The sequence below is a fragment of the Lygodium microphyllum genome, chromosome 15 (genome assembly GCF_053477565.2).
Source record: "Lygodium microphyllum isolate KBCC chromosome 15, Lygodium_microphyllum_v1.1.10, whole genome shotgun sequence".
Lineage (NCBI taxonomy): Eukaryota > Viridiplantae > Streptophyta > Polypodiopsida > Schizaeales > Lygodiaceae > Lygodium > Lygodium microphyllum.
Window position 1 is genome coordinate 58642211 of NC_141149.1, and position 26709 is coordinate 58668919.

A 26709-nucleotide genomic window follows, 5' to 3' on the forward strand; every position below is an offset into this window, starting at 1 on the left:
ATCCTAGAACAGCGGAAGAAATCAAATGGAGTACCCCTGAAACGAAATAGGGGAAAGTATCTATGACTTCTCCATCGGGGCCTACTCCCCAGCCTAGAGTAGCTAGATGAGGAAGTAGGATCAGTCCTTCAGAAACAAAATGGGCTACCTCGAAGAGATTCATGGCACTGGCCCAAAAAACAATTAAACCAGTGTGAGCCACGTGAGCGCCCAGCAATTTACTTGATAGGTTAGTGAGTCGGGCATTACCGGCCCACCAAGCGAAACCCGTAGTTTCCTGATCGCGACTGCCCAAAGACAGAGTTTCGTTAAAGAGTGTTTCCACGGGGTAACACCTCCTCGGGGAATACAAGATTTTCATGAGGCTGATCCTGAGCAACCATCCAAGCACGAATCCCTTCATTTAGCAGGATGTTTTTTGTATAAAACGTTTCAAACTCGGGATCTTCTGCTGCACGAATTTCTTGAGAGACAAAATCGTATGCGCGTAAATTAAGGGCGAGACCAACTACTCCAATTTATGCGCGTAAATGCAACCAACGTTTGTTGGAGAAAGCGACCCCAAAGATTTGAGACCAGAAACAATTTAACGTAACCATTGAATAGGTTTCCTCGGACTGGGTTGGATTGAAAGCACGAAATGTGTTTGCACCATCATTGTCTTCAAACAAAGTGTTTTCCACTGTAGCACCGTGAATTGCACATAGAAGAGCGGCGCCAAGAACTCCCACGACTCCCATCATGTGAAATGGGTTCAATGTCCAATTATGAAAGCCTTGGAAGAATAGAATGAATCGAAAGATAGCCACTACCCCAAAACTAGGTGCAAAAAACCAACCGGATTGTCCTAAAGGATAGATCAAGAATACAAAAACAAATACAGAAATAGGGGCGGAAAATGCAATTGCATTATAGGGTCGCAATTGTACGGATCTTGCAAGTTCAAATTGACGTAGCATAAAACCAATTAAGGCGAAAGAGCCATGAAGAGCAACGAAGGTCCATAGACCTCCTAATTGGCACCAATGTGTGAAATCACCTTGTGCCTCGAGACCCCATAGTAGGAGCAGAGAATGCGCCAAACTATTTGCAGGAGTTGAAACAGCAGCGGTTAAAAAGTTACAACCTTCCAAGTAGAAACTAGCCAATCCATGGGTGTACCACGAAGTAACAAATATCGTATAGGTGAACCAACCACCTAGGGCAAAATAAGCGGTAGGAAATAGTAACAAACCGGACCAACCGACAAAGACGAAACGGTCCCTTCTTAACCAATCATCCATATCTTGAAACCAGGATAATTTGGGAGCCGCTTTGTGGTAGTGGAACGAACCGGCAAAAAGCATTAAGCCTGCAAAAATTAAGGAGCCTATGGCAGTGCAATACAGTTGTAACTCGCTAGTTATTCCGGCTGCTTGCCATATCTGAAAGAATCCAGATGTTATTGTACTCCCTGGAATCCCCCTCCAACATCTCCGTTCAGTATTTCCTGACCGACTATCGGCCAAACCACTTGAGCGCTAGGCTTTACGCGGGTCGGGTTATCTAGCCACGCCTCGTAATTCGAGAAACAAGCTCCGTGGAAGTACATACCACTTAACCAAATGAAAATAATTGCTAGTTGACCAAAATGAGAACTAAATATTTTACAGGATATATCCTCCAAATCGTTGGTGTAACTATCGAAGTCATGAGCATCAGCGTGTAAGTTCCAGATCGACGTGGTCGTACTTGGACCCTTAGCTAAAGTTTTTGAGAAATGCCCCGGTTGAGCCCATTTCTCAAAAGAAGTTTTTACGGGATCCTTTTCCACCATAATCTTGACTTCTGGTTCCGGTGAACGAATAGTCATCGAGATTCTCCTCTCTTTGGACGAAGGATAGCAACAACCTATTGACAGGAGATACAAAACTTCTAAGAGATTGGATTTTTATAACATTAAATGCCCTTTTTCTCTATGAGTTTAAAACTGGAACGGCTATGGTAGAAGATTCATCCGTGGAGGCATTTAGTCTTATTATTACATGGCTCATAAGTGCTTCATGGACCTTGTTGAATGAACTATTTGCTTCAGAAGCTCGAGAGTTTAAATATGGATAGGGGAGGGATCCAAATACAAATAGGGGACAAAAAAAGTTTTTGATTCTCACCAATTCGTTTGCCTCAACTCTTCTTGCGGATTATCAATCTCTATTTACCCCCCCCCCCCCCCCCCGGAAGTAGCGACCTGTAATTTTTAACCAATTTTGTGCTTCGATGTAATTACCTGGGGAAAGTGCTAATCTCACTCACCATCAAGACAAGGGATGCATTTTATGACTAGGCAATAGTTTGATGCAGTTTTAGTGTTTCCCTTTAGCAAGGAAGAGATGGGATCTAGGTTGACTAGTGAGGTCTTCCATGTGTCCATCCTAACTTCTTCATGCCATTTCTAAAGAGCATTAACCCGTTACCCTAGTCCTTGATTGCTCATATACCTCTCATCCAAGGTCAACCAAGTAGGATATCATGGTCGAATCCCTTTGTAACAATGAAGTTCACTAAGATTCTAATACTTGCGATTCTAATAGGCCAATCCTTTGGTACACTGAACGGTCCGGACCTTTGTTCCATCGACTAACATTAAGACATACAATTTCCATAGGTGGATTGCCCCAAGCTTACAAAACTACATGGCTAAGGGCACTAACCCCTACATCTTATGTGCCCACACTCCCCTTTTACTTGTAGGTTTATTGTCTAATGGGGTTTAGGTTTACTCCCACATCTTATGTGTCAGCATTGTGGTCTTGTAAAGTTATCATTTCTAGCTACATTGATCCTTTTATCCACTTTTTCAATGTGTTCTAGAGCAAAAGGTGTTGTTTCAATAATTGTTCTAGAGGTAGGGAGATTGATGTTGAGGTCAATGTAGCGTATGGTTTCTTCTACTCATGTCCAATTATATTTTGTTTCCAATGATCATGCCATGGATGATGTTGAGCTATAGCACCACTTGCCTCTAAAGGAGATACCTCTAGCATTTTCTTTTCTTTTGAACCCATATAAGTAAGAGAATTAGGTGAACTCATAGTGAACAAGTCATGAGAGCTCCTATTCTATTATTGGATCAATGTCTTAAAGATGTGCTTGTCCCTTCTTCTCTTAGCTTCTCACTTTGTCCATTATATCCAAATTGTTGCTTGGGGATTGGGGTATTATTCTCCAAGTCTAGTGCTCCCCTTCTCATTTGTTTTTTAGAGAAAATGTTTCTACTTCCACATCAAAAACTTATTTTTCTTTTGTCAACATTGTGGCACTGTTGGTTTTGAGGATTAATTTTGCTTTGGCTCTCTTCTTTCTTTTCTTTCAATTCTTTTCATCTATGGACTAAGCATCCAAGTTGCTAGTTCCAGACCCTAAAATGTGTGGATATTTTGCTTGGGCTCTAGTCACGATATTTAAGGGAATTGATGTAGTATCATCATCAGGCATTTTGATGCTAAAGAGTTCGAGTAGCACTAATGGTATGATTGCCAAGCTAATGGAGGATTTTCGCCTAGGACAATCAATGCATAAGTGTGTAACACCATATTCGAGACATCTTAAGTTATCTTTATCTTCATTTGTCTATTCTTTTTCCAAGAATCTATAAAGGATGGGAAATATGGTGCATGAATGTACATGTATAAAAGGTGGAAGGACCAATTATTTTGTACCAATTTGAATATAGTACAAGTCTTTTTCCTCCTGCATCTCTCTCCTCCAACATTCATAGTTGCCTTCTTCTTTCATTTCTTATGTTTCCCTCTTCTTCTAGTGTTTCTTTCACATATTCCCTCTTTCTCTCTCTTCATGTAACCTTTCTCTCTCCTTCAACAGACTTCTCTCTCTTGTCTTTCTCCCTCCCACTTCACTTCATGACAAGTAGTATTAGAGTTGTACCTTCGGTCCATTTTTAATTCCTTTCCAAGTCTATTTTCTTTATTTTTTAGTTATAAAATCCATAGACCTTCAAGTACATCAAGTACAAGTATGACAAGGAGTAACTCAGTAACCAATGGTCTCACAAACCAAGAGGACATCAGACCTAGAAGCATTAACGGAGACTTGGACCAAAGTTGGAGGCCATGCGCTAAATATAGCAACACGTTTTTCAATTACATAAATTGTGGACCGCTTGTATACCATATACAATGTCATGATGGAGAGCATTGCTCCAATGAACTTGGATAGCATGTCAATGAAGCTCAAACAAATGTAATGTTGAATTCTTTGTTTGTTCAAGGTGTTGATGATGAAGAAGTAGACAATGGGCAATATGATGAGCAAGATGAAGAACAATAAGGGGACAATGAACAAGATGAAGAACATGAAGATGACCAAGATGATTAGCAAAAAGATGAATTAAGAGAGGATAATGAAGAGGACAATGCATATGAGGATTACCTAGCGAGTGAAGAACTACATGGAACATTTGTGGAAGAATATAGGTATGCTCAATCTAAAGATTTTGATGAATTTGAGCACTCCTATGATGGTCTCATTGGATATGCATTAGCTTACACTCAACGAGGGTATACAATAGCCATTGAATGCACATGATCATGAGTACCTTGATCATGGTTATGATGGTTGGCATGCATATGATGATGATGTAGTACATGATGAGGATATACATGAACATGATGATGGCATTGTGCTTCCCTATGACCCCAGGGATTACAATTAAGGACATGATTATGGAGATACTTCTTTATATACATTTGATCTGGGTGGTCGAGCTCTCTTGGATAATCATTATGCTAGAATACCTTTTGATCCAAGAGGCTAATGGATTGCTTGGGGACCTCATTTAGACCAACATCCATCTTGGGGAAACTTTATTAACTTTAGGAGGCTCTTTTGACTGGAGACTACTCAACTATGGCTCTATTTTAACGCAAGGAGACTGCAAATGGCTCATTGTTAAAACTAGATTTTACTCTCAAGTTTGGACAACAAAACACAATCTACATGGGCTGAAAACACTTGCAAAGAGCTTTGTTTTAATGTGGCATGCCTCAATCAAAGTTTTCTACATGAAGTTATATCAAATTTACTACAACATGGTCCTATAATAGACAATATGTTATCCATTCTCTACAAGTCTTTTTATAAAGCTATACTGCCCAAGTTTTCAATGTTATTATCTACAATGTATGTGCATATGGTCTACTTGATTTTTCACTCTTAATTCCATCCATTACATGCTACATATTCACGATTTCTTATTTTTGTAGCCATTGTAATGTAGTACTCTAACTTTCCTTACATTTAGCCATTGTGATAAGTCCCAAATTATTTTTTAGGACAAATTTTCTTTTGAGTGTTGGGGGTAAAGGCACCTCCGCCTAGCCACCTGTGTATTACCACACTGATAGTCACCATCACTGCACACTGCAGGTGGCGGGCGCCTACCACTATCACTTTATTCTTTATTCTTTTAGTGACAGTTTGAATAAAGGAAGGCCCAGTCACACATTGTGACTGTTGGAGTTCCCATTTTTTGTCTCTCCCTTTTTTACTCTTGCTCTCCCACCATAGCTCTCGAGTGCAAGCTTCGATTCTTCTCTTCTTTCAACTGGTATCAGAGCTCAGCTTCCCGACTCTTGAGCTTGGTTCGTGGCATTCTTAGCTTCCCATGGACTCCCCATTCACATTGGGTCTCCTTCCCGGCAGCCATATCATCCGACTCCTTCGAGCTCCCGTCACTCCTCCCGACTTCTCGAGCACCTTCCCGGCCCCTTTGGGCACCCTCAAGGCATTCAGAAAAAGGTATTGCTTCACTCTTTACATGGTTTACCTCAATTTTCAGGCCTCTTGAAACAAAGCAGCCATTACACTCCCATCACTCATTTCATATGTGGGCTGCTCTCCCCTTGCAGGAGCTTGTTTGAGGCCTTCCTTGGCTTTAACCGGACCCCTCCGAAGCTTGGCCACCATTTTTTGCAGCCCCAGGACCAACATTTATAGTTGTTGCAATCACGCAGCCCTCCCATATGTGTTTTCATCATTGATAGTCACAACAGCAGCTCTCCCCCTTCATTGGCACTTGGAAAGGCTCCGTTTCGGGCATATGAACATGCTTTGATGCTTGGTTTTGATGGTTGATGTGTTGGCATAGCATTTGGACTGATTTAACACTATTTTGGGACTGTCATAACAGTCCACAAGCAATTTACGACAGTGTTACACTGACATTTGATGCTACAGCTTAATTGGCATTGTCATTTTATGCCCGGTTGGTCCCATTTGATGCCCAGATGTTAAGAGAATGTATGCCTATTGTTTGGCAACCATTTGGAGCTAATCTTGGTGCTGAAATTCTCAGTTTTGAATAGTAAATCACTGTTGTACACAGTTGGGCTGAAGTCGTTTTACTTATGTATGCTTATGCATATGGTTATGTTTCGGGCATATATGGTGATATATTGACACTTGGGGCTCGACATAGAGCTTGGCTTTGATTTGGGATAATTGGTTGAGCTTGAGCTCACTTTGCAAAGCATTTGGATGCTTTGTCTTGGATGTACTTATGGCATGTATGTTGCTTATGTCTGACCGGTCTTGACATGCTTAGCCTATGCCATTACTACATGCTAGTTACATTGTTTGGAGCCTATTGCTACTGGAGCTTGGTCTTGGCTTGACCTTGGATTCCCGGAGCTTACTTGAGCTATTTATTGGCTTGCCAGAGTTGTATCTTGGGATGTACTTGATGTCTTAGATGCTTATGGATGCTACATACAGATGCTCTACCGCCTACATGTCCAGGATGTACCATTGATGCTTGATCTTGGACACTTTTCACTGGTGCTTGTACATGCTTTGTTCAAGCTTTGTTGCTTGATATTTACAACTTTTGTGCCAGTGGGAGCATCTTTGGATGCTTGACAGCCATTGAGAAGGTGGTCTATGCTCTTTGAGCTTTTGAGACTATTTGGGATCTTTTACCCTTCAGGATGATGCATGGTTCCTATGTCTTGGTTCCTCTGATGCTTATGAGCTGACTCTTTGCTTTGGGTCCCTCTCTTTGTGAGCTGACACCTACTTGTGTCAAGTCTTGGTAGTGGCAAGAACACTTTGCCCCGTTGACTGGGGGGTGTGCCTACTCATTGGCATATGTTTGTATGACATGTTTGGGTATTGGATTCATACTTATCAACTTTCATATGCCTATGTTATGCCCGCATGATGCCGGATTTGGTCTTGGCAGTATCTGATTGAGACTTGGGATCTGATTTTGGCACTATTAGCTCTCATTTACTGAAATCTATAATTTATTATAGCAAGCATATATGTATGGACTGACATGGATTTTCATGCTTAAATATTCTAAAATGATGTACTTTCACTAGTACTTGGTGGGCAGCAGCTTTGGTTACACTTTTCTCGCCATTTTCTCTCAATTTTGGTGATTCTTTATGTCATTTTCTGCAGTAAACAACAAGCAGTTTTGAACTTTCTACAATCTTCCAGCCTGCATTATGGCGAGTTTGTCCACTGATCATGCTATTTTCAACATCACTAAGCTTGATGGTATGAATTACTCTTATTGGAAGAGCCAGATTTGGCAAGTGTTGGTGCAAAAATCGCACATCAAACCTTTGAGGTTGAGCGAGCATCCTCCTACAGCTATGCCAAATGAGGAATGGCTTGAGCTTGATGAGTTATGCAAGTCCATTATTGTATTATCTCTCACAGAACAAGTTCATTACAATGTATTTGAGGAAGAACAGAGTGCATGGCAGTTGTGGGATAAAATCAAGAATCTCTATGACAATAAAAGTTTAGCGAGTCAGATGTATTGGCTGAAGCAGCTTATGGATCTGCGCATGAAGGAGAATGTGATTATGTCTGCTCACTTGAGCTAGTCCAATGCTATACTCAAGAACTTGACTTCGCAAGACATCACTTTTGCAAAGGATGTCACTCCTCTTTTCTTGCTTGGTACTCTTAATGAGTCATGGAATGTATTCCGCACTGCATTATGTGCCTCTACTACTACCTTGAAATTATCTGATGTTGAGAGTGCTCTTCTGCAGGAAGAGGTTAACCGTAAAAATTTGGATGCCTCTCATGTGTCGCATGCTATGATAGTTAGAGGCAGGAATGATGGATATGGAAAGCATGGCAGTGGCAGTGGCCGTGGACGAGATTCTCAGAAATCTTGATCCAAGTCTCATGGGAAGTAATGTAGCAAATCCCATGGTAGGAATGCAGATGTTACTTGTCACCATTGTGGGAAAAAGGGCCATATTAGACCACAATGCCATGACCTGCGAAATGAAAGGCGCAAAGATAAGGGGAAAGAAAAAGTGCAGGATAAGTCTTTTGATCACAGCATAGTGCCTACAAAGTCCAATGTTAAAATTGAAGATATCAATGTTATGCAGCCTAAGGATGTTGATGATGATGATTATATCCTTGCAACTTCTTCTAGTGCTTTGCAGATGACAAAGATACACTCTATGTATGCACAGTGTTGGCTCTTGGACTCAGGTGTGTCCTTTCATGTGACACTTTTCCGAGAGTGGTTTCATTCATACCGTATTGTTTCGGGTTATGTGCGCTTGGGTGATGACAGCTCTCTTGATATTGTGGGCATTGGTGATGTTAGGCTGTAGTTTCCTTCTAGCAACAGTTTTGTTATGTAGAATGTACGTCATGGACCTACTTTGGCACGCAGTCTCATGTCAACTCGACAACTTGATCACGCAGGTTATCATATATCTTTTGGATACTCTGCATGGAAGATCACTCGTGGTAGACTTGTGATTGCGAGAGGTGCCAAGGCTGGCAGCCTGTATCCCTTGATTGTATCTCCTTCTTCCCTTGATCATGTTTTGTCTGTGGATTCTATCCCACATATATCTCTTTGGCATGCCCGTTTGGGCCATATGTCTTTGAAGGGAATGAAAATGCTTTTTGGTTTGCAGTATGTATCTCTTTGGCATGCCCGTTTGGGCCATATGTCTTTGAAGGAAATGAAAATGCTTTATATCCCACATGTATCTCTTTGGCATGCCTGTTTGGGCCGTATGTCTTTGAAGGGAATGAAAATGCTTTCTGGTTTGCAATATGTATCTCTTTGGAATGCCCGTTTGGGCCATATGTCTTTGAAGGGAATGAAAATGCTTTCTATCCTACATGTATCTCTTTGGCATGCCAGTTTGGGCCATATGTCTTTGAAGGGAATGAAAATGCTTTCTATTTTGCAGTACTTACCGCCCCTTGATTATGCATGTTTTGATTCATGTGAGCATTGTCTTTATGGCAGGCAAACTAGGTCTACAGAGAAAAATTCTAGTAGGCCACGCATGAGTGAACCCTTGTCATTGGTACATTCAGATGTCTGTGGACCCATGCCTTGTCAATCTATGGGTGGTGCCAAGTATTTTGTTACTTTCATAGATGATTTTTCACGAAAAGTTTGGGCTTATCCCATTAAGCTGAAATCCGATGTCTTGGATGTGTTTCAGAGATGGCTTGCATTGGTTGAGAACCAATCTAGGTATAGGCTAAAATGCCCAAGGACAGATAATGGGGGTGAGTATGTCTCACGTGCTTTTGAGTAGTTATGTGATGAGAGGAGTATTAAGCATCAGTTGACCGCCCCCTACACCCCCCCCAGAATGGTTTGGCTGAGTGGATGAATCGAACCATCCACAAGTGTGTACGTAGTATGATTAGCCACACAAGCCTACCACAGAGCTTTTGGGCTGAGGCAGTTAGTATAGGTGTGCATATCATAAACAAATCACCTTCTAGTGGTTTGGATTTCTAGGTTGCTGAGGAGGTATGGACTGGAAAACCTCCCTCTTATACGCATCTCCGTGTCTTTGGATGTGAGGCATTTTGCCATGTGCCCAAGAGAAGTAAGCTGGATCCTAAGAGTGTCAGATGCATTTTCCTTGGTTATGGGGATGCATGCGAGATGGGTTACCATCTCTGGGATCTGCAGGCGAGGAAAGTCATCTGCAGTCATGATGTAGTCTTCCATGAAGACAAGACGCATAGGCAGCCTAAGAGAGTTGTTGAGATCCGCAGGGTCATATTTCAGGAGGAGCCAAGAACTCCCGCACAGCCAGTTGGACAACCTACATCTGCAGTAGATGCTCATGGTCAGGGTGTTGAACAGGCAGTGGGCAAGCAGCAGAGCCTGAGACAGTCTACTAGAGACAGACATCCACCTGATAGATTTCAGCCCTCGATGCATTCTGTCTTGGTTACAGATGCAAGAGAGCCTTTCACTTATGATGAGGCTATGCGCAGGGGTGACAGTCACTCCTAGGCTATGCAGTCTGAGATAGACTCCTTACATAAGAATGAGACTTAGGATTTGGTTTCGTTGCCTAAGGGCAAGAAGGCTTTGCTATGCAAGTGGGTGTACAAGCTGAAAAGTATCCCTGGACACCCCAAGCCGGCATACAAGGCTAGATTGGTAGCAAAGGGTTTTAAGCAGGAGCATGGTGTGGACTTTGATGAGATCTTTTCTCCTATGGTTAAGATGACCATCCTGCACTTAGTCTTGGCTTTGGTTGCTTAGCTTGACTTGGATTTATACCAGATGGATGTCAATACGGCTTTCTTACATGGGGACTTGCATGCTGAGATTTATATGGAGCAGCCTAAGGGCTTTGCAGAACCTAACAGGGAGCACCTAGTGTGCAAATTGAAGAAAAGTTTTTATGGCTTGAAACAGACACCTAGGGAGTGGTATCATAAGTTTGATGCCTTTATGCAGTCATAGGGCTACAGCAGGAGTGCTATGGATCCGTGTCTTTACACAAAGTAAACCCGTGATGGTTATTTATTGATTTTGGTCCTCTACGTGGATGATATGCTGATAACAGGGAAAGCTCATGATGAGCTAGATGCTCTTAAGGCTCAGCTCAAGAAGAGCTTTGAGATGAAAGATCTGGGACAGGCTGCTCACATACTTGGTATGCGCATTAGACGCGACAGGCATCAAGGACTCCTCTACTTGTCACAGAGGGAGTACATTCATAAAGTCCTTGAGCGCTTTTGCATGCAGGACGTCAAGCCTATTGCCTGTCCATTGCCTTCTTATGTGAAGGTATCACAAGTTGACTCGTCCAGATATTGCCTTTGTAGTTGGTGTTGTGGCACGCTATATGGCTACACCTGACAAGAAGCATTGGGATGCCGTGAAGGGTATCATGAGGTACGTGAAGGGCACTGCAGATATGTGCATATGCTATGGCAGCTAGGATATAGGAGTCATGGGGTACACTGACTCTGATTATGCAGGACATGCAGATAGTAGGAAGTCCACTTCCGGCTATGTATTCACATATGCTGGAGGTGTTGTTTCTTGGATGTCCATGGTGCAAAAATGCACGGCCCTTTCTACTACAGAGGCCGAGTATGTTTCAGCCAACCACTGAGGCTTGCAAGGAGGCCATTTGGTTGGGTCATTTGGTTGCTAACCTTGGTATTGATGCTATCCCTACACTGCATTCGGATTCTATGAGTGCTATTCAGTTAGTCAAGAATCTAGTCTTCCATGCGAAGACGAAACACATTGAGGTGAGGTATCACTTCATACGTGGGGTTGTAAAGGACAAGTCTGTTGACCTTGTCAAGATATCGACTGACCAGAATCCTGTAGATCTGCTCACGAAAAGCCTCTCTACAAAGTGCTTTGCCTTCCTCAGGAGGTTGATGGGTGTGGGATGAGATGATGTCTTTCCTCATCCTATTGTACATGTGTACATGTTGTAATGTCTTTTTTGTTTTTCTTTACACTCCTCACTAGGGCAAATTCACCTTTAAGTGGGAGGTTGTTGGGGGTAAAGGTGCCTCCACCTAGCCGCCCGTGTATTACTATACTAATAGTCACCACCACTGTACACTACAGGTGGCATGCACCCATCACCATCACTTTATTCTTTATTCTTTTAGTGACAATTTGAATAAAGAAAGGCCCGGTCACACATTGTGACTGTTGGAGTTCCCATTTCTTGTCTCTCTCTTTCTTGCTTTTGCTCTCCCGCCATAGCTCTCAAGTGCAAGCTTCGATCCTTCTCACCTTTCATTGAGTGGGGATGGAATATAAAGGATGGAAAATAGGTTGCATGAGGGTACAAGTATAAAATATGAAAGGGCCTGTCATTTTGTACCAATCTGAATATAGTACAAGTATTTTTTCTACTTCATCTCTCTCCTTCAACTTTCATTGTTTCCTTCTTCTTTCATTTCATATGTTTCTCTCTCTTCTTCTAGTGTTTCTCACACCTCTTCCCTCTTTCTCTCTCTTCCTACAATATTTTTCTCTCCTTCAGTATTCTTCTCTCTCCTATCTTTCTCCCTCCTAGTTCACTTCATGATAGCATCTAGATTATATGTATCTTGGGTGTCCACATGTCCAACAAGTTAGAGGTTTTTGTTATAGGTTGTCTCCTATGCCTCGACCTTATCTTTTGCCGAAAGCCATGACTAGAACTGGTTTGAAATCCATCAAGAGTATCGTTCTTTCTCATAAGTGATGTAAGGATTTTCATTTGGTTCCTCTTCTAGTAGCCCTTCCACAAACTGCATGGGAGTATCACTTAGTGGATGGGTGGCAATGGATCCAATGCATGGCCATGTGTCCCACTCTTCCACAGTTCATGCAAGTACGTGGTTGCAGGTCAAGACACTCTGGTACAAGATCATTGCCACCGCATTAGACACATTAGGTGCGGTCTCATGATCCATCGTAGTGCATCTTGAATTTTTGCAAGCTCCAACTTAAGCCCTTCCATTTGTTGTATAATGTCAACACTTTCCCCTTATCCTACATATATACAATAAGCTAATCATTATGAATTGCACATCTCTCACTATGGATGGTAATGTTGCCTACAAATTGAATAGCTTTTTTGTTTCTCTTCTTTAGGAAACTATCCACACAAATCACTTATTCAAGAACCATGGTCAACATGTCCCTTTGTAGAATCAAATTTAGCACTCGCTCTTGGTTCTATTGATGAATGCTGTGGAGACCGCTTTCCAAGTAGGTCTTTTAGCTACTAGAATCCTCTTATAGTAGAGATATGGACATGGATAATATAATCATGAATCTCCTCTTTGTCTTTCTAACTCATCAGTTTGACAAATCAAATCCGTTTCAAAGAATCTCTTAATGAAGAGGTCCTTCAAAATTTCAAAATTTCAAAATTGTTGCATTCAACATCATTGAGACCAGTAGACCACATACATCATTTTTGTCCCAAGCACAACCCAAAAGCATGTGCACATTGGCCAACATCATCTGGGAGGTTATTGGCCTCACAAACTTGCTCAGACTACTTCACAAAACAATAAGGGTCATCTCCTTCCTTTATTCCTTTTTTACAACAACAACATTTTCCTCTTAGTGCAAATGCTAATGCACATTGCCTAACTAGGCTTTCAATTTTTCTCAAACAATGTGAATGAATGCAATGCAACCTCTTTGTAAAAATGTGCTCAATCAAACTGTTCAATGAGCACAAAAAATCATTAGGATTCAATGACACAATGCATTCTTCATGCATTTGACAACTTTTAATGATTTACGTACTTGAAATAGTCACTTGATTCAAAGTTTTAACTCCATCTTGAATTTAAGTTGTCAAATCTGCATGTTGTGTAATTGCTCCAAAGTTCATTGTTTGTTTCTACACAAATTCAATTGTTCCGCTCTCGGCTCAAGTTCCTCATGCTTGGTCTAATGGTGGCCACAAGTTTTGGTTACCCTTTATTAAGATTTTCCAAGGCTAACTTTTGGTTGTTCCCCTCTTGTCATATGATGGCCAGTTCTAACTAGAACTCTCAAGGTCCCCTCGAAGTTGCATAAGTGATGCCATTACCAATGTAGTCGGTGACATCTCTAGGTCATATGATGTTTGCATGCATGGTTCCTCAAATTGTTATCCTCAAGATATTAGACGTACTTCCCTTCACTAGTATCCCTAGTCAATAGGTGCAAGGACAACCTTCTTGCGATGCTATTATTGGCCTAAAAAATATGCTTTGGTATTCTCAATCGTGTTTCCTTCAATTTTCACCCAAGATTCAAGTCTATGGGCTATGTAGTTGTGGATGCTCACCTCCTTGTTGACGCAAGTATATTTTTCTTCCTTTGCAAGCCAATGTGTTTCCCATTGTTGCACATCTCAATGCCTATCCATCAAGAGTAGGGTTTGGGCCACTCATACTCCACATCCATCATGCTTGATGAGGGTATTAATAAGGTTTCACTCCCTTTTCAAGTTTGATTCTTCTTAGTAGGTTGCAATCACCACAAGGTTGCTGCAGGCCTTTCCTTGCTACTACTATGTCTTATGGACTTAGAGTGTTGCGAGGCAAACTAGTTGAGATTAAGGATGTGAGTTCTTGCCCCACTTGTGGTGCAGTTTCACCTTACAATCTTTGACAAAAGTGAGCTTTCTAGCAAGTGAGAGTTGGAGTTTGAGCTTGCTAGCAAGTGAGAGTTGGAGTTATGGGTGGACCTTTTATACAACACCTAGCAATCTTCCACGTAGACCTAGATGGTAGATTTGGAGTTCATCTTGGGGCTATTATAGACTTGAAGGTATTACTTTGTTTTGAATTAATTGGGTTCCCTTGGATCGTACTTGCATCCAAACAACATAGCTAAGGTAGTCTCTTGTGGAGATTTTTGGTGTTTAAGTGACTTGTGGCAAGTATTATGAAGCACAATATAAGATTTGCAACAATCAATGGTGCCCCTCGATGTGACTACTCCCTTTCTTCAAATCTTCTTCAAAGGCTCCAAGCCTACTACCCATTGTTTACTGCAACACAGAGGAACGGAAAATGGAGCAGAAGTGCAAAAAAAATGGAACCCTAAAAATTTGAATGATTTGAATGATAGTGTCGCCTCGAGAAAAGAAAAGAGTAAAAGTGCCCCATTAAATATGAAGACGCTCTTGAATCCTTGTAAAAAGAGCACCAGGCTCACTCCTGTGCAAATTGTATGCATTAATGGGATAAGTTGGAATGGTGGGAAATAGGAAAAGAGGGCCTAGGTAGGCTAATGGCTAGCCATGTAGAAAAGTGTGGATGACCGCCCAAAAGGTAGGGCATGTATATAAAGTTCAAAAGTGAATGAGAAGCTCGTTCTTGGGTGTGGCTAAAGCTTCTTCTTCCTCTTCTCTTGCTTCTTACCTTCATGCTTGTGCTTGAGTGAGGGATTGAGGGAGTGTGAGGGAGTGAAGGAGTGAGTGTGTGAGAGTGAGGGATCGTGAAGAAGAAGCTCCCCATCTTCTCTCTTCATCTTCCCTTCCCTTCTTCTCTTCTCTTGTCTCGCGCGGCTATGGAGGATGAAGCTTGATGGAGGGGGCTTGAGGTTGCTTGAACTTGCCACAAGGATCGTCGAGCATCAAGGTAAGCTCACTACACCCGCAAGGTAGGCATTGCACGTCAGCTATGTGAGAGGTAGCCATGGCCGCTTGGCTTGAAACGCTTAATCAATAAGCAGTCCATAGGTCTCGGGGAAGAGCTCCATAGCTCCCCTACATTTTGGTTCCATTGCCGGGACAGATGGAATCGAGCCTTGAGTGCCACACATGTCAAATCGAGCATGGCAGTAGGGTTTGCAGCCTAAATTGGTGCTCGAGATAGCTAGGAGAATTAGGAGGTTTTAATCCCTAGAGCAAGTAAGTATTTTGATTTGCTGCTAAATGTTAGAGTAGGACCATCTGTCTTTATTTCTGTTTCTGATTTCTGTTGCAATAGATTAAGTGTAGGATAGGAAAAAGAAGGGAACTGAAGGGTTTTGTTGTTGCAGGAGACAAGGAAGTTGGGGTGCAGATTCAGACATCTGACTGGAGGAGTGTACGAGATTAATCTCTGAGTCTACAGCAGACTGAGATGAGGTAATAAGGGGCCCAAGTGACCAGGGGATGCCACATTTGACACCCTACCTTCTGAGAAGACTGTGAGCCTGAGAGCCAAGGAGAGAGCGAGAGAGAGAGAGATCTGCGAGAGATCGTGAAGTGCTGACCGATCGAGCGCCCCATCTCTTCGAGGTATGCCAAACGTTTCCCTCTGTTGCTCGCATCTATTTGGAATGCATGGCATGATTTGATAAAGTAGGCATTGACCTAGAGGCGTCGTGCGCAACTTGCGGGCCGTCGTCCGCGCCGTCGGACCGGTGCGTCCAATTCCCAAAATAGGACTGCCCGATTTTGAGAGTTGGATAGTCCGACTTCCATAATCAGACCAGCTGAAAGAAAATCGGACCGTTGGTCCGATCTAATTCTTATAATCGGACTAGTTGAAAATCAGACCATTGGTCCGATCCAATTCTTATAATTGGACCAGCCCATCAAAGTCGAGCCACGTGTCCTAGCCTCATGCTTGAACCATTCAACCCATTGCAATAGTCAAACCACCCCCGTCCGACTAGGGGAAGTCGTACCTGAGTAAGATTGGACCCGCCCGTCCGATTCCTAGAATCGGACCATCCCGTCCGATTCCCAAAATCGGACCAGTTCACCAGAGTTTGAATAGAAGGTTTTTTACCTAGCCCACAATCCTAGGTACCTTGTTCACATCTCTAATCCCCCAGGGAACCTAGTTTAATCTTGGAAGCTGGAGACCAGATAGGGTGACTGAAGATTCACCCCGAATAGCTAGACACCAGGCAGACCAAATTTGGAATTGGACGTGACGTTCAGCGACCAGCCAACCAACTAATCAACCCTGAAGCAGAATAGAGAATGTAGTAGGGTCTTTCTGTAAGACTTTAGATTGGCCAGAACGCACCTAGAGCCACATCAGGCTACAAACGTAAGCAGCGGGGTGGAGTCTGCATTGGGCATTTAGTGCATCCTCACCTCACCTTTTGATTTCATCATCTAGGGTGCACTACAAGGAAAGGAGAAGCTTGCTTTCACACTGAGCACTAGAAAGGATGAAGCAAAAGCTGTGGATAAGATTGATGATGGTTTCCAATAACAAGGAGCTCAACAAGAAACATAATAATATCAAGGAACCCACTACTAGGAGAAGATCCCAAAGCATAGCTGGCTACTAGAGAACCCCATCAGTAGGGCCCTAAGAGGATACGAAGATCCGGAAGGCAACAACATAGAGAATCGGACGCTGCCAGAGTTACTCAAGTTGATCGATGACCTTGTGGAGCTAGAAGTGGGAGCAATGTCAAGATCACAAGGCAGACAAGGAGAGGACTAACTGGACTTGGGAGAATTCCCAGTCATGGTGCAGGAGTTAGTCAACGAGTATGACTTGTTGGCCAGGACGGTAGTTCAAGGTAGGCCAGTAGAGGAAGTGGTAGCAATCCTAGAAGAGGAAAGAAAGGCGATCAAAAGGGCATTAGAGAGCATGATCGCCTATAACCACAAGCAAAAGGCTAGGAAACTCCAACAAGACGTGGATATGTACGAGGCCCAGCGCCCGCGTGCTAGCCCTGGCACGAGCAGCAAAAGCAAGACCAAATGTGGAGAGAGAGCGGGCAGTGGAGGTTGACTTATCATTAAGTGAACTTGTAGCCAGGCGGCTCATGGACAACACATCCGCTAACCAGGGCGTAGCAGCCTTAGCCACAGCCTTACTCTCAGGATTAGGGGTCACTCAAGGGGCAAAGGGGAAATCTAGGATCCCTATAGTGGCAAAACAACTAGACAAGTATGAACCTAGCAAGGACCCATATAGCTTTCTGGATCAGTTCGAGCAAGTTTATGAAGCAAACAGCCTCACAAACCCTGCACAACACTCCCAAGCTTTTGGGCTGTGCTTAGGTGATAAGGGGAGGGTTTGGTACACTAGTCTAGATGCAGCCGAGTGCATGAACTTTGCCCATCTTAAAGATCATTTTATCAAGAGGTTCTCTGAGGCAGGATACTCTGACAACCTCATCGTCCGATTGATGAATGTCAGTCAGAGGGAAAAGGAGGACGTGAGAGACTACATCACACATGTACGTAGCCTCTTCAAGAGGATCTCGGCCAATGAGCGACCTAACGAGAAGGCTGTGTCTACCGTGTTTATAAATGGAATCTGAAGCAAGAAACTCTACAAGGCCTTGGCTAATAACTCCACCCTACACAGAGATGTGCTAGCTAGGGTTTTTGACGAAGCAATAAGGGTGGATGATCAGCTTAGGGAGCGACGCATGAGGAACACCAGTCGGGACGGTACAGGCCAGAGGGCTTCAGAGCGGTCAACGACGTCAAGAGAGAGAGAGAGCTCTAGCACACGGGATAAGGGAAAGGGAGTTGACCAATGCCAGGACCTGGCTGAGGTGAGAATGGAGGTTGCACGTTTGCAAGAACAAATAAGGAAGCCTACGCGAACTCACATGCAGTGTATACACTGTGTTGAAACCACCTCCCAGCCAAGTGTCAAGATCCTAGATCTAGGCTGTGTTCATGGTAGGTTCGTTCATGATGTGTTGCACTGCAGATTGCCCAGGAGGTTTCCATATGCGCAGCAATACAACCCTCCTTACCTAGGCAATAGGCCATCTAACTTCCTTGGCAGGGAAGCCTAGCTAGCACTTCCAGCACCAAATGACGCAAGACCAACCATCCCTAGGCTAGAGATGAACCCAACAGGCATACCCAGACCACCAGGACCCTACGTAACCCAACCACTGAGTGACGCTCCTATTCACTATGTGGAGGAACATAGTGAAGAAGAAAGCTACGTAAACCCATACATCTCCTATGACGAGGAAGGCATCCAGTCCTGATGGACTATCGATCGGTATTAGTGATGGTGCTGGGCAAAGGAAGAGGCAGAGACTTGGAGGACCAAGCCAGGACCCAATCTCATGTTGGACTTGCGGTCATCTAGGCCATATCTCATCACACTGCCCGAAAAGGGAACATGCAAACTAGGACAAGGCTGACCTTCAATGTGCCGAATGTGGGATCACACACATGTTTCCTGACTACCCTAGATGGAAACCATCAGCCAGTTCTTCCAACGTGCCCTCCATGCCCTTGGGACTATTTGGGGTGGAGACCTTTGGTGGGGAGGACACGCCCATCCCACTGCATGTCATGACGCGAGCGCAAACAAGACAAAAAGGCATCTCATTTCCTGGGCCAAGTAACCTGGATGCAACCTCGCTGGAAAAGAAAAGCCAGAGGAGAAGGAGAAAGAGAACAAACGCAAGGATCGCCTTTAAGATTGAGGAAGCTACAGCCTTAGTGGCAAGAAAGGGGGTCACAGATACCAAGGCAAAGACCTCAGCTCCCAAGACATCAAAACTAGGTAGGGGAATACCCTCACCCTAGGCAGCAACTCAAGGCTATAGCCAAGGTTAAGGAGTGGCTCAAGGAGGCCCAAGAATACCTTAAAGATGTAGAACCCATACTAGAGGACCCGATGGAGGACCTTTCTAGTGCAAGTACACCCGCTTCGCTATCGCGACCTCAATCGAGGAATGCGCCCACACCATGAGAGATGCCACAAAGGCAAGACTAGGGAGAAGCTTGTCAATAAGCTAACTAGAACATGTGGCCAAAGAAGGGCGACCAAGGAGGAAGCCAACTACCCAGCAACCTCCTCACCACCTTAGTAACCACCCCAGTGACCGTGAGCTTGGGAGATTTGCTTCGGCAGCACCCTCCATTATGGCAAGAATTGAGGCACTGGGTGGAGGGAAAGGGGGAGCATGCTGCCACTGACTTGCAAGAGTAGGACGCAGTCACAAAAATTCCAAGCCTAACGCTACACTCAGCTCCAAGGTCACTGCACATCAACTCCTTCTAGGAAGGCACAGAGATGCATGTAGTCCTACCTATTTTAGCCTTGGGGGACGCAACACAGAAAGGAATTGTAGACACCGATGCCGAGGTCAGTGTCTTGAGCCACGCAGTTCTACAAGCCTGGGGAAACCCACCTATGGAAGCGGCTAGGTTTAATGTTACATTGGCCAACGGGATAAAGGTCAGACCACTTGGGGTCCTAAAAAAATAGCCAATGAAGGTCACAGGAGTGCAGTTTTCCGTGAACTTCATTATCATGAAAGGTGTGGACTACGACATACTACTAGGCCGACCCTGGATGAGAAATGCGAAAGTGGTTGAAGACTGGGGAAACAACCTCATATTCTTGGGGAATAGGACGGAAGCGGTAAGGGTTGAGATGGACACCTGGAAGACTACCCCAGCCGACCTCAATACTATCTCGACCATGCTAAAAGGTGATGCCCAATCACGCAAGCCCTAAGGGACACTGACCAAGTACATTCCCTGCCCTTAGGATGAGAGGGATTGGATGCATGTCTTGGCAACCGTTGACCTACCATTCTCAGATAAGGAAGAGCTATATAAGCAAGCTGCTAAATCACCAAGCATTCCAGCAAAGGAGCCCATTGTGCCACTCTGCATGATGGCGGGAAGCTCACGGGACCCAGGGAGACCAGTCTCATTCCACACCCCCACTAACAAGCTCGAGCTTCAGGAAATCGTAGAGTACCTGACCACTAAACTGAAAGGCAACGAGGCAGCTAATCTAAAACCCCTAAGTGATCTCTTGGCTCGACCTGAATGGGAATGGACCAAAGTTCACGATCTTAACCTATTATACAACTGGGCTTTAATCACCGACAAAGAGGATATCGAAGAGGAAAACCTGGGGGATGATGAGCAGTCAAAGGGGCAAGATTCCGATGATGAGGAGTATGAGCACTGTTGCTCTAAGACGATCAAGAGCGAAGAGGAGTTTAACACAATAGAATATGACACTAAAGGGAGAGCAATTGAACAGATCGAGGCAGACTCTAGGCCTCAAAGGGAAAGGGCAGGCAGGAATGGAAAAGGATTCATGTGGATGGAGTGCGATAGGACCTGGCTGGAGCAAGTGGGAGCCATGGATTATGAGCAGGCACAGGTGGCGCAATCGTTGTTAGTCCCAATACTGAAGACGGATTCATCTACTGAACTACGACCGCCAGGCGAAACTCCTTCCTCAAGTGAGGGATGTGAGTTTAACTCAGAGCCTGAAGTCAATACAGAGAGTGATCCCAAAATACCCCAACCCTCTAAAGTCAAATGCACCAAAGGGGACTTGCCAGTCCACTTAAGGTGCAGACGGATAAAGGAGGAGGCTAGGAAGAAAACTAGAGACTCAGAAGTAGAGAGGCAAAAGAAGCCGCAAGACCTCCCCAAACGCTTCACGAAGTTTAAGAAGGGTGATAGAGTGGTGGTTTTGCTAGGAGCAAAGAGACAAGGGCAATCCAGTGAACCAATTGAGGGACCCTCCAGGGTCAAGGAAATCGACTTGGCTGAGCAAGGCAAGAAACCTCAACGTGTGTTCATTGCTGACGACCTGACCAAGGAGGAGGAGGCTAGACCAGTTGCTCTCCAACGAGAGTATTTCGATGTGTTTGCCTGGTCCTTGGAGGAACTGAGAGGAGTTGATCCTAGGGTTGTGACCCATAATATTCCAATGGTCCCAGAAGCGGTGCCAACAAAGCAGCGACCTTACCCCATGAATCCCAAACATGCCCATGCGGTGAAGGAGGAGATTGATAAGCTCATGAAGGCAGGATTTGTATATGAGATCGAGCACATAGATTGGGTATCGCCTATAGTGATCGTTATGAAAAAGAACGGCAAGATTCAAGTGTGCATGAATTACAAGAAGGTGAATGCCGCTACGAAGAGGGATAACTACCCCTTGCCATATATCGAGTACATGCTGGAGAGAGTGGTAGGCAAAGAAGCTTACAGCTTTCTAGATGGTTTCTCTGGCTATAATCAAGTGCAAGTGCACCTTGACGACAAGCACAAAACTGCCTTCGCCACGGAGTGGGGTGTATTCGCCTACATCGTTATGCCCTTTGGGCTAATGAATGCACCTACAACCTTCCAACCATTAATGTGCACAATCTTCAAGGATATGCTGCAAAGCGAGCTAGAGGTGTTTGTAGATGACTCGTGCATATACTCTAGTTGGACCAAACACTTAGAGAGGTTGAGAGCTGTCTTCGAACGATGTCGGTTATACAAACTCTCGCTGAACCCCTTGAAGTGCCAGTTTTGGGTGAAGCACGGATGCATCCTAGGGCATGTAGTGTCAAGGAACGGCATTGCCACTAACTTCTCAAAAGTCAGGGCCATTGCCGACCTCCCACCGCCCATCAACTACAAGGGCGTCCAATGTTTCTTAGGCCACACAGGATACTACCGATGCTTTGTGCTGAACTATGCGCGCTAATTGCTAGACCATTGTACAAGCTATTGATTGTATTTGAGTGAACTGAGGAATGCCAATGCACATATGAACAATTAAACAAGGCTCTCACCACTGCACCAATCTTGTGAGCCCCAGAGTGGAGTTTAACATTCCATGTACACATAGATGCCTCCAAGTTTTCTATCGAAGCCGTTCTATGCTAACCTGATGAACATATTCTTGATTACCCTGTGAGCTTTGCCAGTAGGCAGCTCACCGAAATGGAGATGAACTATTCCACTACAGAAAGGGAAGGGCTAGCCATGGTGTTTGCCGTGAAGAAATTTAGGCATTACCTGTTGGCCACACCCTTCATCTTTTTTGTCGACCAACAAGCTTTGATGTATCTTGTGAACAAGCCATGCACCACAGGTCACATAGCAAGATGGTTACTTCTCCTCTTGGAGTTTGATTTCTCAGTTATTGTGCATAAGGGAAAGCAGCACTACATGGCGGATCACATGTCCCGCATACCTATCAAGATTGTGGGAGAGAAGGAAGGAGTCTCACTTGTAGCTTTCTTGCTTGCACAATGGGGGAATACACACAAGGGTGGAGGCTGAAAACAGTTTTCCTCTTCTTAGTTGTGTAAGCCAAAAGAACTCACGTACAAAGAAATAGAAGAACCCTATATATGGGTCTCAAACCAAACTCAACTAACTAAGGTGGCATACTAACTGAGCCACGAACTAGAGTAGATAAGGATAGCTGTCATGTAGCTATTATTCACGGGTGGTGTACCAACTGTATCTGCAACTGACACGTCGGTGACATAAATGCACAACGGTCACCATGGCATGTCACGAGTGGAGCTCGATATCTTAACACTCCCCCTCGAGCTCAATCCCAATTCCTGCACCCCAAGCAGGTCTCTGAACTTGCACAGCTTCTCTGTGCCCAATGCCTTCGTGAATATGTCAGCTACCTGATCCTCTGTGTTGACATAAACTAGATCAATAAGACCTAGTAAAACCCTCTCCCGCACATAGTGATAATGCACCTCAAGGTGCTTTGTTCTAGCATCATAGACTGGGTTATTTGCCAAGTGTATACTACTCATGTTGTCACAATAAATGACAATTGGCCCATCTGTAGGCTGATGCATATCATAACGTAGCTTATGCAACCAAGCTACCTCACATGCAGCCATTGCTAGCATTTGTTTATGGTGCAGCACATGAATAATTCTATGACAAGTGCAGAAGAAAGCAACGATGTATGGTATGTTGACTTAGGTGCATCAAACCACATGACAGTGTCATGCAGAATGGATGGAGGATGCAAGAAAAATGAAAAAACCAAGATTTGTGGAGACTGGTGATGATACTGCACATCCTATTGTGCAGATTGGAAAAATTCCTTTGTCTATGCAGGATGGGAAAAAGAAATACCTGTCTGATGTATTTCATGTCCCGAATATCACCAAGAATCTGGTTTCTGTTGGTCAAATGGTTGAGCAGGGCTTGCAGGTCAGATTTAATCCTCATGGATGCTTTGTTGAGGATATGAAAAATAAAGGTCGCTTGATAGCAAAAGGAAAGAAAAATGGCACAATGTTTACGTTGGATGCAGACATGCCTGAATTGAGTGCAGCAATGTTTGCACATGGGACCGGTGTAGTTGCAGATATTGATATCTGGCATAAATGCATTGGTCATGTTAATGTACAACGACTTAAATCAATGCAGGCCCAAAATATTGTTGCAAGATTGCCTAAATTCAAGGTTGCAGAAATGCATAAGGTATGTGAAGCCTGCCAATTTGGAAAACAGGCAAGGAAACCATTTCCTAGACATGTTCAAGAGAGTAAGAAGCCATTGGAATTAATCCACTCTGATGTGTGGATTACTAAAGTTGCATCTCTTGGAGGCTATCATTATTTTGTTACTTTTATTGATGACTATAGTAGAAAAGTTTGGGTGTATTTTATGAAAAAGAAAAGTGAAGTTTTTGGGCATTTCAAAACTCTTAAAGCTATGGTTGAAAAAGAAACAGGCCTGTAAATAAAATGCCTAAGGTCAGATGGAGGGGGAGAGTACCTCTCAAATGAGTTTGTAAGATTCCTGCAAGAGCATGGCATAAAGCAGCAATATTCATGCAATCATACCCCACAATAAAATGGAATTGCAGAAAGGAAAAACAGGCATATTGGAGAGGTATCTCGTGCCATGCTCAATGAAAAAGACCTGCCAAATTTTTATTGGGCTGAGGCAGTTGCTACAACAGTCTACATAGAGCATGGTCTGACAAGATAGGACAGTATCTTGTCACTATTGGCTTTCAGATTTCCAAGGCAGATTTCTCACTTTATGTGAGAAAAACAGAGAAAGGTATTATACTACTTGTCATTTATGTTGATGATTTGATTATGACAGGTGACAGTGATGAAGATATCCTTCATGTGAAAATGCTATTGAAGCAAAAGTTTGAGATGAAGGATTTGGGAGAGCATCGTTATTTCTTGGGCATTGAGGTGATTAGATCACCAAGTGGGATATAGCTCTTCCAGAGGCAGTATGGATTGGACATGCTGTCCAAATATGGGATGGCAGCCTGTAAGCCTATTTCAGTTCCTTTGGAGCAAAATGTGAAGCTGAGCACAGATGCAAGTGAGCTTCTGGAAGACCCTACTATGTACAGATGCATAGTAGGAAGTTTGATTTATATGACTATTACCAGGCCAGATTTGAGCTATGATGTTGGATTGGTAAGTCAGTTTATGCAAGCTCCAAGGAAACCGCATTTGGATGCAGCTAGACGCATACTCAGGTATGTGAAGTCCACATTGCAGTATGGACTACTTTATGAGACTGGGGTCGAGATACAGTTGCATGGATACACTGATGCTGATTGGGCTGGTAGTATTTCTAATAGACGATCCACCAGTGGATATGTGTTCTCTTTTGGGAGTGCTCCAATCACTTGGAGCAGCAAGAAACAGCCTACAGTTGCCTTGTCGAGCACAGAGGCTGAGTACAGGGGTGGTCATCACCCTGTCGACTAGAAGATGCATAATTCCCATGTTGCAGTTTTCCATTCATGATATCATTCTACTTTTTATAGCAGTCTTTAGCCATATAACCCATTTTACCACAGTAGTAGCATTCAACATTACTGTTTGCATTTTGGCCTCTTTGCCATCCACCACGACCTCTTTGGCTCCCCCTACCTCTAGAGTTACCACGTCCTCCTCCATAGGACTGGTTTTCTTGAGTTTGCTGCATATTTTGATTTCTACCACAGCCTCCAAATCGGCCTCCTCTACCTCTGCCTCTACCTCTTCCAGCATTTGAGTAGAAGACAGCTTCTTTTGAAGTTCCTCCCGAAGAAGATGCACCACCATTTCTCTGCTCCTCAGAAATTAGAAGAGCAATCAACTCCTCAAAATCAGGAAATCTTTCACGGACGGAAATGGATGTTCGGAACTGTGCATAATCCTTTCCTAGACCATTCAAGGTCACTGAGACTAAATCATCATCTTCCACTGGCGACCCAATGGAAGCAAGTGCATCCGCAATCTTCTTCACCTTCATGTGGTAGTCATTGATGCTCATACTTTCTCTTTGCACATTGTGCAACTCTTGCTTGCGCTACATTTTTCTGGCTTGCGTATTTGTGCTATACATTTTTGACAAAGTATCCCATGCCTCCTTTGGCGTACTTGCATCCTGAATATGCACAATCATAGAGTCTGAAATGCTGATAGACAGCCAATACATAACTTTCCTGGTTCTCTCATGCCATGCTTTAAATGCATGCATTTGCTGTTGATTGGGAACATCAGGAAGAACTGGTTTTTCTTCATTTCCTGCAACAAATTCCCAATATCCTTTTCCCATAAGGAAATTCGTCATTCTAAACTTTCATGCTTGGAAGTTGTTATTGTCAAGCTTTTCAATTACAATCTGTGAAAGAGAATCAGACGCCATTACAGAACACAGCCAAAAATTCTGTCACTGCAAAAAACACAACTTCACCCTCACAAGGGCAAATCTGCAAAACTGGCGAAAGTGGTATTTGACCACACAGTCACTTCCTAGTGACGATTTTGCATAAACAGGAACCAAGGATGATTCTGTAACTTCTAATGTCTCTGCACACAAGCATACGATGCAATTTCTGTGGTAACTTTTCACCAACCTGTAGAACAGTGGTCCCACAGCATAAAATAGGGCTTTTTCCTGAGTGCATCCAGAAAACTTCCGCCTCCAAAACAGGCCCCGAAATGGCCTCAAATCAAAAAAACAGGGTCACCTTGGGCTAAAGCCCTTTTCCCGCAGCATATATTGCCCCTTGCTTCACCGCGAAGGGCATCTCAACCTGAGACAATGCACTCTTGCAATTTCCGATTGTGCTACCTGCAGAGATCTGCTCCCAAAAACAGAAAATGAAAGCAACACTGCTCCTCTTACCAGAACACCGCGAGCTTGGCTTGCTTTCTTGAGCTCCTTACCACGAACA